The sequence below is a fragment of the Osmia lignaria genome, chromosome 15 (assembly GCF_051020975.1).
Source record: "Osmia lignaria lignaria isolate PbOS001 chromosome 15, iyOsmLign1, whole genome shotgun sequence".
Taxonomy (NCBI): Eukaryota; Metazoa; Arthropoda; class Insecta; order Hymenoptera; family Megachilidae; genus Osmia; species Osmia lignaria.
In genome coordinates, this window is record NC_135046.1 from 2716949 (window position 1) to 2730730 (window position 13782).

A 13782-nucleotide genomic window follows, 5' to 3' on the forward strand; every position below is an offset into this window, starting at 1 on the left:
GAAATTCGCGCGAGCTAGTGCACTAGGAAACTCCATTTCTTTTCTTCTTTTTTTTTTTCATCCCTACCACCCTTCCCGCCGTCTAGTAGGAGTCGTTGAGATAGGACGAGGGAAAAGTTTCGAGCGGGTAGAGCCTCGAGGTGGTAGCCAGCGACGGGATCGGGATGATTGATAGCAGGCGAGCGTGTGCAACTGGTATCGCGATTCCAGAACAGAAATATGAACTGGATGGTACAAAATTCGCCGTTGCAGCCGGGACAGTCGTTGACCCACGATTCAGATGCAAATGCGAAAGTCACACACGTTTCCGTTCCGTTATTACCCTCCCAACAGAATGAAATACATATTACTGCTACCATTTTTGCCAATCAATCGAATCATTATGTAATTTTCCGAACGAATTTAATGAACAATCATATAAGGTATTTAATTATTTTTCGAGTAATAAAATTACACTGTTTATTGGTATATTAAAATTTTTTAAAATTCGTTAATGCATGAATGAATAATCGCAGAAGGAATTTTCTGTTCGAAAAGCACGTGTGAGAGAGAGGAATGCTAATTACACAGTGGATTGACAATTATCGAATTCCACAGTTTAACGTTGATATCTATTGTCTGAACGGTTTTTCCTGCAATACGATTCAAGTGCTCGCGATTCCGTTTCCTCGTGACGACGTTGTTTTCTCGGAGAACGGATTATTGACATTGGCATTTTTCTGTTTGCATAGGCTACTGTGCTGGTTAATGGCTGCCAGGGTCGTCGGCTAGAGGCCGTGTCACCAAGTTTTCAGCTGCCAGCGCGCGAAAACAGCCTGTACCCGATGAGTGTAAGTAGAAATTGAACTACTAAATTTATACGACTTTTATTGCTCTTATATTTTATCGATCTCGGATACCTCGTTCAATCAATTCCACGAATAAAAATGCACCTTTCCACCTATCATTCCTCTATTTTCGTTAAAAAAAAACGACTTGAAAACACCTATTCTCAATTTTCCATCTGTTCTATAATTTCTTTCTCCCTCTAAAAATAAAAAAGAGAAACACGGCCTCCCGTGTATCGGTCCAGTATTTTTGCACTACTGCCCCGGGAATTCTAGTTCAACCGGTGATCATTCAATCTATTTTTAAGAATTTTCTAGCGATAAAACAAAACGCTTTTTTGCACATCGCTCTCGTATATTCGCCGGCTATCGTGACGACTTATCACTCGACAAGGAAATAAAAAAAAAAAAAAATAAAAAAAAACACATTCATGTTCACGGATCGAACGAGTGGCTCGTGCGTTCACGCGAGTATAAGTCTTCGTGTCGAATTAAACCGACCGGTCGAATTAAGTCCAATAAAACATGGTCGGTTGTGCGTTCGAAGCGCGTTCATTTAGCTCGGTTAAATAAATGATCGGATTCAGAGAGTCTCGTCGTGCTAGATCGTGGCACTGCTTAAAGGCATCGCGTAAATTAATTAGAAACGATCGTCGTGCGATTACGTCAGCCGACACAATATCGCGCCACACTAATGGCGCTTAAGTACATAAAATATAAACAACCGACAAAAAGAAAATAAAAAATGATCGGTCAACGAATAATGTCAATTGAACGATTAACATTGACCGCGAATTAGTTTAATGCATTTCTAATAAAATGTTTTATTTTTCCAACAGGTTAGATCGGTGGCCGGTCACATGGTGAAGCAGAGGAGGTTTATCGGCAACACGAATAACAAGATGATCAACATACGAGAATATTTATAGGCATTTTTAGGCGAACCATACGTGTGTCTCGAATTCGTGTTGAACAAAGAGAGAATAAAAGATATTGTTACTGCATCGATCTGCGTGCAGTTCGAGGGAAGGTGCGCAGAAATCGAGCCAGGACGACGGTAACCGGTCACGTATCGAGAGTCGACCGATTGTAAAACGTGTACTGCCAGGTATATCCGGAGTGAATGTAAAATAAACGATCTATCCAGATAGATATTTCAGAGGACGACAGGAGCGGCTACGCGTTCCTCTAGCTATGGTCAGACTGACACGACCTGATTTCCTGTTTTACGTAACACCCAAGAGATGTTTGATTTTCACGTCCAGGTAAGTGGTTCTAACGTTTGCTGGCTTCTGTAACGATTCGTTGAATATACAAAACGGGTCAAAAGTCACCGAGAGAATTTATCATTTTTTTTTTAAATGAATCATCGATGCTATGTTTAGAACGAGTCGAAAGCCAAGTATTTATAATTGTCCACTTTTTTGGGGGTTATCAAATGATAATTTAAGAAAACATATCAAACGAATAATTAATATCATTTTGGTTTCAGATATACAATTCATCGAGATTTCAAGGATCGAATTTAGAAAGCCTACCATAGAAGCGTGTTAAAGATATATGTATTCTAACGCGGCTGATTATTTTTGAAAAATAAAAGAAGCTTGTTTAATAGGAGAAACATGAATTCACTGTAACACGCACATTGAACGATCCAAAGTTGATGTAGACGTCTTGTATCGGCAGTGAAACCGTGCTTTGTTACATAGGTACATCCAGCCAGATACTTTCTAATGGTATACCAACGATAGTTGGCAAAGAGGGATAGATTTTTCATAGAGCTAGCTCGGAAGGCGTTCTCCTCTGATAGAAGAGAGGCAGGTTAATCGCGAATCGTAGTGAAAGCGGGTACTCGTCGAGTGATTACGTACCAGGAACGTTCGTCCTCGTTCGATCGGCCAGATAGGATGAAAAATTTTATAGTCACTCGATGAAAAAATTGTTCCAACATTGTTTCTCGTACTTAGCACCTTAAGGAGATCTCATTGTTCCTCGAAAAATTTTTCGAAAATTCTTTTACTTGAAATTACGACACCGTGCATCGTTCAAAATTTATCTTATAATCTATCATATTTCAAATTTTTGAAGATTTCCTTTGTTGCTCTTGGAGGAAACAATAACACTCAAAATTCATGGGGTAAGAAGATCAGGGTGAATAAATTTTTGAAATTACAATCATTTGAAGGAGGAAAGGTTTGCTCGTTTTGCATCAACCTCGAATCGTAGCAACGCGAATCTCATGGAATTTGAAGTTTGCCGGCGGTGAGAGGGTCGAGAAATGGATATTTGGAATAGCTGAGTAAAAGGTGCGAAGAAATATACGGGAGGAATATGTTCGTTCATATTTCACGCGCAAGATACCATCGCAAATAGTGTTATACGATTTCGAAGCAGATGTTAAGAGATCTTCATTTCAAATATCGGTTAACGTCAAGCTCATTTAACGACACTTTGTCATCGTTTAAAAAACAACTCCATTCGAAGAATGGCGAACGTCATTCCGAGCTTGTTAAGCTACATTGTTGAAAACAATTAGAGACATTGAACTAGTTTGTCATTTACCATTTTAGTAACAGATCTTTCAAATGTTTCACTTTACAATTTATTAATACCGAATTTCTTTTTTCAGGTTTTTTTTAGGTTTTCAGCGAATTAATTAAAAGGGCAAATCAAAGTAAACCAGTGATATTTTTTACTCAATATTATTCTTCCATAAAACTGAAGGGATTATCGAACGTATCATAGAGAACAAATCGTAGAAAGAGACTTATAAAAAAAATAATCGAGAAGATTTTTATAATTTATTTCTTTACGACTCGAGGCGCCGTCATCGGCAGAATTTCTTCAAAATGGTAAGTACGCGCTATACATCATCGTTATTTATTATATATTTTACATATGAAGCGCGTTGTTTCGACAAAAAAAAAAAGAGGGAAGCGTTGTCATTCATTTTGGAAGCTTCACGCGAGAAAACATGCAAGCGTTTGCTGGCGTTTTTCAACGTGAAACGCGTCCCGGGTTGGCGTAAAAGCCTGGCTAAAAAACGAAACAATAATCCCGGGAAAGAGTCACGAGGCTTTCATTGAAGCGTTCAATTTATATCAGCGTGAACGATGGCGTTTGCAGTTACACAATCGCATAGACGTCGAAGCATCTCGCCTCGGCCCATCGCGTTTAATTATAATTAATGAACTCGACCTATGCGGCACAGATTTATTTTCGAGCTGGTTTCGCCGACGACGATCCATCCTTCGAAACGTTTTAAAAGCTTCCTTGTGATTTTCATTCGCGTTACCCTGCGTTAACCTAATAGTGATATTAATGATCCCCTCGTTATCAGGCGTTAACACTAGAACAGCGAAACTAATCTACGTTACCTTGGATCCATTCTATTTATTTTTAATTTAAAAATATAACGGGCAACGCTGGTTATTTTAGCGTGAATGCACCGGTAAGATGGTCGTCGGTCAAAACGAATCTGCCGGATATAGTTGCGATCCGCAACTGCTTCCGGCTGATTCATTGGTTAATTTGAACGACCGCGGAATTCCGTCGTGAATTCCATATGCTGGCGGGACAGGATGTCTTATCTGGCTCTCTCTGCCAAGTTTGTTGCAGTTAATAGAATAGCCCTGAGCAACTGGATAATTGAGTTTTGTTTAGTTAGTAGGTAACTCGTCTGGTTTTCGTTCCAGCAGTTTGTCACTTAGTTGAAGAAATCTTTATTGCCTTATGATTTAACTTTTTATCAAACAGTCAACTTCTGACGCGACTCGATGACACAAAAGTATCTGAAAATATTATTTATGGTATATGAAATTGAAGTTTGAAGTTCACTATTTGATGTGCAATCAAAATTCTATTTGGAAAAATTGTTATTTAAATGTGACTTTAAAATGAAAAATATTCGCGAGTTTTTCATGGAAGTCAAAATCGGTCGGAACAACATTATCACAGTACCGCAATTTCCGTATCTCTTTTTCCGGTAGCTTAATCGTCGTACAGTGTTACATTCATTATTTCCGAACCGATTAATACGAGTTTCATGGTTTGCATCACCGCTAATTATTCTTCGTCGTTGCAGCGTTTCGGAGGGGGCGGGTTAATCACGCGGCCCCGGAAAATCGCGCCGCTGCTGGTCGGTCGAGAGATATGGAAAACCGCTGACTAACACGAGTTTTCCACGTGGCCGAATCCAGTTTCACCGCGAAGCGGCTTCATTTGCGTTTCGTATCGGGGTCACCCTCATTTCCTCCGCATTATTGTCACGCGTTCCGTCTTTTTCTCCGCGGACAAACGCGGCCGCCTCGGCTCCGACGTTTCGAATAAAAGAATAAACCCGCGACCCACGCTTCTTTATTCTTCTTTCATAATGCATCTCTGTTTCCATCTGCCAGTAAATAGATGCAGAACTATTTTTAACAGATCGTGTCAGCTGTGAATGTAGTGTAGAGTATTGCGCAAAACTTACTCTATTCTCTAGAACGTTTGCGCGTATTTCAAAAAAATATTAAGATGATTAAATATGGATTTCTATTTTTTCAATATTTTCGGAATTCCCGCTTCGCTGGACGTCCTCGCGTGAATCCCAGAAATATCGAGGAATAACGCGAACCTTGTTGATCGCGATCGAACAGCTAGAAAGCGTGCTTTTGTTCGTTTCGCCGCGCAACCGGAAGTTATGATTGCTCGGTCGGTTCGATAAAAGAGGAGGAAATAATGGATGACCGCATGGTCGAGGAACGTGTTGGAAGCGTACTCGGAAGATCGAGCGTTCGTTTCGCGATAACGACAATGATTTTCGTCGGTGCGCGGGTTAAGCAGGTAGGTAAAATATCGTCGACCATCAATTCGTCCGTTTTCATTGCCCCCCATTTTTCACCGTTGTAATCCGTCAATAAATCCTGCGAGAAGATAAACTGCCGCCACGGTTCGTTACAAAAATGGAAGCATCGTAACAGTGGGTTGACGGATGAAAAAATAAAAACTAAAAAAAGGGAGAAGTTGAAACGTCCGCGTCAAACTTACGTTTCTTATCTCTTCGTTGTAAATGAAAAAAGTTTGACGAGTTTCTTCTGTAACATCAACCGTTTACACTGTTGTCGCGATTCAATTATACGCACGGTTGTTTGCGTAATGATTCGCTCGCGCGAATCGCTCTTGCGGTATTTCCTTCGATTCATTTCCATTATCGTATCGAGTATCCGGTGCAGACGTGTCAGGCAATGGGGAAATTACACGGAGCGGGATCATTTTTTGGGGTCAATCGTGATACAGATACCGCGGAGAGAATCTCCGGTTCGGTCTATTTTTGATTTACTCGTCGCGCTTTGCGAAACCATTCGCTGAAAACGTAACTCCGCTATATTTCGGGCCACCTTGGGTTTACTTAACCAAGCGAAAACGTGGTCCTCCACTTTACCTAATTTCTAGTTCCAACATTCGATTCAATTGCAGGATTGCTACTTGACAGAAATGATAAATTTAAGAAAAATATTTTAATATTTAGTTAAGCACCCTACATGATAACCTGACGTATATATACGTCTGTGGTTGCTCCGCTGTTCACTGACCGCATATATCCGTCAATAACATTCTAAAGCTACATTGATCGCGCTAGCATAACAGCTCGATAAACGATGTCAATGAAAATCGACCCGAACGTATCGCTTACGATCGATCGATCGATGGATCCGAACCGGACGCGGCGCGTAACAAGCGTCATGATTTCATTTCGTTATGGAATGTATCGTAAGCGGTTAACAGAGAAGAGTTCGTGTCAGGGTCCGCGCTCGAAGATGTGTCGGGTATCGCTGATCGAACGTCGTCGAGTTCGAGGTCCTGAGGTCGAGTTTCGACGATCGATCGTTCAAGAATGGCTTCGCGACCGACGTCGGCTACGCAGTCGTCTATTTCTGTCCACGTCGTGCGTTGACTTCGTTTGAATAATTCACGCTGATTACTGCCGGAACTATTTCAAACGCTTCTAACCTTTTCGCTACTAGCGATGATTATAGTCGCTTAACGATTATTACGCGCCACGGGTAATCATAGTCGTATGACTTGTAGCGTTAGTGTTTATAAATAGCAGACAATTAGAACCAAAAATTGTTCATTTTAAGTAAAATTATATTAACAAAATTGAATTATTATTGACCAAGTTATTGAGTGGATAGGCACAAAGTCATTATTCAAACTTTAAACATTTTAAAATCATCATAGCAATGATGGTTCTGTAACTTTTATCGAAGAAAAGATATATTGCCCTGACTAACTTCGAAAGAAAAAGAACGGGGAACGAAGGGTTCGTAATAATTTCACAATTTTTGATACTTCAAGCGAGGCGTTTTAATACGTCTCGACACGAAACTCCTACACAGATGGGCTCTCGAAAATTCACGAACCGAGTAGTTTTGGTACGTACAGCCCTGACAGAGATGGATACCGAAATTTCGTGAACGATTAAAGGCCATTTCATGTAGGGCCGTACGTTTTTGGGATACGTTCGAATGATAGATACGGAGCAATATGTAGGTACAGAACGGTACGTCCAGGGAGGAAACTCGCCATTGCTCTTCCGAAAACTCGTACCTTCGAAGAACAATCAAACCTCTAGAAAAGAATTGATAACCAAAAGTACCCCAATTTCGAAAGAAATAATTCATTTCAACCTTCAAGATTGTTGACTTGTTTCTTTTTTCTTGACGCAATACTATTTAAACACTCGAGAATTGTGTCCATAGATTCGTCATACTGTTTACGTTTCATAATTTATTTTTGAGAAAACTTTAATTCGTGATGACTCAGTGGTAACCTGATAATTAGACGACACAATTGAAATATCTATGTTTCTTTGAGCAGAGAACACGGTCCTGCAAATTCTGCAATTCGCTGAACAATGAGCCCTGCTCGATTCCCTCGTAATTCACCGTAAATTATCGAGTGGAGACAGTGTCGTGCCATTCATCATCGAGCTGTAGACACGACGTATAATCCGTCTCGTTGTAAGCAGACCACGTAAGTTGGAAATGCGAGAGGAATAATCGGTGCTGCTTCCACGTTCGATCTAATACACGAACGATTACACCGGTATCGCCTCTGTCCACGTGTCACACTAGATCTTTCGTTAGTCTTCTACCCTTTGATTCCAATTTCTCTCTATTTAACCGTCCCTCTCCGATATCCAGCGAAAGGATTTTTATTCAATTCTAACGAGCACGCACAAACGACGTTGATTATCCTCTCTAATCACCATTTAATTTGAACCGAGCTCTTTGATGTCCTGCTTCGATTTTAAAGACCGCAAGGAGCTTCGTTACCAATTTGTTACTTCCACATGCATTTCATTCCTATCTACTGGATCACTTATTAAAGTTTGAAAATTGATAATTTAGTAAGTTTAGTGAAATTCAAGGAAATTAAGTTTTGCTAAATCTTATTATAGAAGCTTACCAGTTTCAACTCGAAGAGAATAGAAAATTACAAGTTATTATATCCCGTTGAAATATGCACGGTGTTCGCTTTATTATCTGAATTAATATGGAAAGAAAATGATATAGTTCGATTTAAAAATCTCGAAGACACGCTATCGATAACTTTGCATCCTGGCTGCAAAGTTATTTGATTAAATGAAATTTTCAATACCGATTACTTATATGACACCTACGTCGTTCGACGCATTATTAAATAATCCCAGCGCGGAATTGATTTTATTTATAACTCGTTGACGTTAAATCTCTGAATCAATTAGAAATTTATTTACTCGCGCTCAGTCGAAGGGATCTCTTGTAATCGAGCGTGAAACGAGTTTTTTTCCTTCGATTGAAAGAGAAAACGGTCGATGATGAAGGTCTGCGAGCTTGTAATCTTATCGTTCGTTTTTCACACAGCACAAACTGGCAGATATTAAAATCGTAATTTCCTTGAATCTCCCCTTTTTCCCACGATGCTATTGCCCTTTTCTTCTTCTTCTTCCTCTTCTTCTTCTTTCGTCTCTCTTGCCTTTGAGTCGGAACATTTTCACGAGGCTTTCGACCGATTCACGGTAAATGGACTGCTCGGTATACAGACACAGACGACGAAAGAGGAAAGAAAAAATACTACCGCAAAGAACATCGAGGTCTTAGTACTTGGAAGTGAAACGATTAAGGAAGGAAGGATCTGCACGAGACGTTGCATCTTGATGTAATTAAGCCCTCATTCGAAACGCTACCGCGATATTTCTTGGATGCTTTTTTCCTTCGCCAGATGATGATCGTTTTTCATATTCCTCGAGGCTTTTCTTCGACCATCATCCTCGGTTTTATTGCAATTTATTTTCATCCTACTACTGTGGACTGAATCACGGTTAATGCGGTGATTAACTGACCTCCTCAATGTAATTTAATCGAATAATTAATGAAGGTAAATAGAAGGAAAATTCTGAATAGCTCGCTGAGAGTATAAGATTGCATTTGAAAATTAACTGATTCTTATCTTCATAATCATTAAACATTCAGTAGAATTTGTTTTCTCCGAATAGTATTATTATTACACTGATAATATAGCAGGAAATTAAAAGCTTACATACACTGATAATTGTGAATTGAAATTTCCTGCGATCTAAACAATCTAGAGTTGCAAAATTCTGATAATAAATATTGCGATATAAAAAATGTGATATTCTTTTTATCTAGAACAGCACGCGCTTTTCCTCTTGATCAGTCTCTAAATTTTCTTTCTCTTTTCACGTTTTTATCATGCTCGTCGGCAAATAAGATAACGTGTACCGATTGTGAAAAATTTCTTAAGCACTTCCGTTGTTTGCTAATCTTCGCAGAACTTCTCCATTGCAGGTTGTGCCCTCTTGAAACTCGTATAAAAAGATTCTACACTCAACGTTGCTTATTCTACGGTTAATCGTTCCTCGTTTACATTTTATTCCAAAAAATGGAGTTTTGGATTATCCCACGTGGTTAGGTTAACAGACGAGACCAAATGTTTCAAATCTTTTTTCCTTTGACGCGTTAATGACTTTTTCCTATCTGTCATTCACCTGATGCTTTTTCTCAAAAAGACTCCTCTTATCTATTTATAACCTGCCTCGTGTATCCACGTTTGATCGTGTATGAAAGAAGAGCACAAAGATGCTTTCAAAGATCTTCCCATGAATCATCATTTCATCCTCTCGAGTCATCGTTCGCAAATAGCAATGACTTGGACAAAGATCGTCCTCTTAGGTTGGCAAGTTGGATAGCGTAAAATTTCTCTTGTATCGACGTTGGAACGATCGTTATCGTGGCACGTATTTGAAGCACGCAAGCTTGCTACCAATTTTAGGACGATTCGAACTCCATCGTTGCAGCCACAATCTTCTCGAATGGATTCCAATTAAAACGACCGGGCCTGGGGTATGTGTGTACGGCTTCGGCGTCGGCGACGTTTCAAAGAGGGTTCAGAGGTCGTCGGAGTGCTTTCATAACTGTTAATAGGAAACAATTGCCATCTCGATTAAATTCCACTGAACTATTATCGTTCTACCAAGGAGAGATAGAGATGAACTGGTTCGGTTGGCTCTTCTAGTTTCGAGGTGACTGGCCTTTCCTCTCGTATTTCGTGTCTCCAGGATTCCTAGCAACCGCTTCCTAGTTTTCCATTCCGCTACCACGGTAATAATCAACTGACCGTTTCTCCGAACGATTTCATAGCCGACCCGTGATTTGTCACACCCGCGGGAACAGGAATTCCCAAGTAACACACTCCGTGTACGAGCATTGAATTGTCCCGGAATATCGGGGCTGACTCTGTTCTGAATCGAAGACCATCGTAGAGGATGCGAGGGAACGTGTGGTAGAAAAATATTGGAAATGGGTTAAATAAATTTTAATACACACTCCGTTTATTTCTTGATGGATGTCTCATAGAGGTGTGCTAGTACTCAGAATTTATAAGCCGAGCTGAACCTCGCTTCGATGCCGAATTACTCGAAATCGACGAACTGTTTGAAACAAAAGCGAGCTATTCGAAAAAAATCGAACTACTCGAATATTCGAATCTTTCTTTTTCATCGCCTGCTTTTGTAAAATTATCTATGTACACTAATGGGACTTATCCCGTCTATTAAAATAAAATTAAATTAAAAAACTTCGATTTACTTGAGGATGAATTTTCAGCTCGAATATTCGAGTAGTTCGATCTTTTCGAGTCGCTCGTTTTTGTTGATCAGAACATCTGGTCTAACAATATAACTTTGAACCACACAGTGTTTCTCATACATACCCAATTTATTTCTGCTTTCTAGATGACGCATTATCATTATCAATAATCCAATAAAAAATTTTGGAATTAATTTTTATAAATAATGATGCTTAAAAAGTTGTTTTATTTTTATCGTGCTGTACAATGTCCCTGGCTATATACTTGTACACAGAAGTTATTGATTTTCTTGGAACTTCCAAGTGCACGGGTTGGAAAAAGTTGGAAAATTCGCTGGCATGGAAAATGGGTCAGTGTGTCTGCCGCGACGCCGAGGTCGATCTCGTCGCCGTCGTTGCATCTGCATTCTGCAACGTCTAAAATCGCCACGTGTACAGACAACGGGGATGATCGATTCACGGTGCTTGTGTTCGTGCCCTCCAATCGCGTCGCTTCCTTCGACAGAAAACTAGAAACCGATGTACTGCTCGCTTTTTATCGCGAAAACATTGCAATCAGACCGGTGCATACGGTTGAATTCGACAAACGTGGACCGCGCGGGAACGACGATGAGCGCGAGTATCAACGCTTTCGGTTCCGGGATACAATTTCTGAAAGTTCCATTCCAGGAGTTGGACCAACAAGTGACGACGATATAAAGAGCTTGCGAATTAAAGGACACGTGTACCCGATAAATTGCAAATCTAATCGATTACATAGGTTTGATCTGGAATTAAAATAGAGTGATCGGATGCTATTTTTGGAACGCGATAATAATATAACTCGATAACAAACAAATTGTTGATCGTCTGACGGATAAAGAGGGAAAGCCTAGCCGTGGATCGGCGGTTGGAACGGTATCGATAAACGAGCGACTTAATCTCCAGGCCAGGGAAACCCGTTGGCTGATAAATCGGCCGGATTATATCCATTCATCAGAGAAGCGAGCAGCAGTCTGTTTGTAACCGTTGTGCTCCAGCAACCCACATTTATCTCGTGCCAAGCCTGCGCTTTCGTATTTCAGTTTCAGGCCAGCAAGCGGACCTCTACCGACTATCCGTGCAGGGATTGTCAGTCGTCGCGCAGCATTTTTCCTACTTTCGTTTTGCCTGTGTCGCAATCGATCTTGCGTTTTCCCAGAGACACGCGTAACAGATCCCTCGATCCGTTTTCGCAGACGTCGCGACGCGGTTCACGACTCGTCCTCGACGAATCGGCTAAATCAAATGGCACCATGATCGATTGCACGTCCTGGCAAAGGTTAATAAACAGACACGAATTTTTTTATACCGTGTATCGTACAATATTTTTGCCTACAGTAAATAGTCGGGGGGACAGTGGCTTAATCTACTGTCGCCTGACTTATTACGCGTACACTACTTGCACATTCGCTTACGGCACAAGGAAATTAAAATTTACTTGTGAAATCTAATAGAACGACTCAAGGACTCAAATGACACGGAAAATATAGAAATAGATAAAAGATACCAAGAGCTAATAAAATAAATGAAAGATCTCGAAAGAAGAAAGAGACAAAGTATTGGCAAAGAGAAGTTTGGCATGCTTCACTTCCGGTTTGTATAGTCGACAGCGTCAGAGGGTCTCTAAATGACGTCATCGGGCTGTTGAAGAAAAAAAAAAAAAAAAGGACAACGTCGGATCGCGGACGTCACCGTTTCGATCTCAGGAGCGTCGCGACGCTTCGTTGTGCCAGGCGGTCAGTCTGATTCCCAGAATTTCAACGATATATCCGGTTCGCACCGGTTGCCGCTGGCTAGTTTCCGATCGGCGAACCGTGTGTACACGTCTGTTAACCGTGCGTCGTGCCGTCGTCCCTTGGTCGCGTCCGTTTCAGTGCGGAGGGATGAAAAAGAGGGGACACGGCGTCGTTGCGTAAGCGTCTGGACGCCGAGGCATCGTTGCGTCAGTCGTTCGAAAGCTACTAAGCATCGCGGGTCCACGAAAAGCCGGCTAGAGTGCGGAGATAGTGGGTCGACTTGCAGTTAGTTTTGTGAGTTTCAAGAAATTCACCGAACCGAGATCGGCCGATCAATTTTCTCCTTTCATCTTTCTTGTTTCTCGGCCGGGATTTCCACGTTCGAGGTCGGCCACCCCCGGGATTTTCGACTCTCCTGACCTTGCCTGCTACTCGGTCATTCAAGGTCAATGCTACGTCGCTAACAGACAGAGAGACACATCCGGTCCTAGTACGCAGACGCGTAGTCGGATCGAATTTTATGGTGGCGCTTAGTCGGCACACGATTAACACACGACTGGGGTGACGTTATCGATCGATCCTCGTCCACTCGATCAAACGCGTCCAGTGATTACGTAAGGATCCATGCGTTCAACCTTCGAAGCCTATCATCCTTTTCCAAGATGATACACTTTTCTTCCTTCAGCTGGTTCGTACCTCTGATAGGACGAGGGTAGATGAATGATTCTTAGCCGAAGGGTATCTTTTTTTTATTAAATTGAAATATTTTTAATTTGGAGAGAAGAGATTGAATTTAAGAGAGAATGCGGTGGATATTGGCGCAACGATGCGACAGATTCTAGTCTTCTGCTTGCACTGCAGCATCGGCTGCCGCGGTTGGTCTCCTTTAAGCTCCCGCGTCGCTTACACGCTTCAATTTTTCCCTGAATTTCGTTGAAACTTTTCTGACCGTTGTCAAAGTGTTTCTCGTTTCCTTTCGGTCGATTGTTGTCGGAAAACTTGCAGTAACCGAAACGCTTCATTTTCCACGAAGCTTCAGAAGGAAACTGGGATTTCCTTGTTATC

The 13782-nt window shown here is 41.1% G+C and overlaps 1 protein-coding gene across 6 annotated transcripts in view; it reads left to right on the top strand.

The window, feature by feature from the left end:
- Positions 1-13782, top strand: part of Mdr49 (Multi drug resistance 49) — a 54389-nt gene that overhangs the window by 8079 nt on the left and 32528 nt on the right. For 2 of the 6 annotated variants that reach the window (XM_034315001.2, XM_034315008.2), the window contains exons 2-5: positions 732-830; positions 1667-2092; positions 2320-2536; positions 3457-3679. The gene's annotated coding sequence lies outside the window, so the exon portion shown is untranslated. Of the gene's footprint in view, positions 1-731; positions 831-1666; positions 2093-2319; positions 2537-3456; positions 3680-12705; positions 13012-13103; positions 13332-13782 lie in introns of those variants that run through there. The other 4 variants (XM_034315005.2, XM_034315006.2, XM_034315003.2 and 1 more) reach the window with 4 other exon arrangements.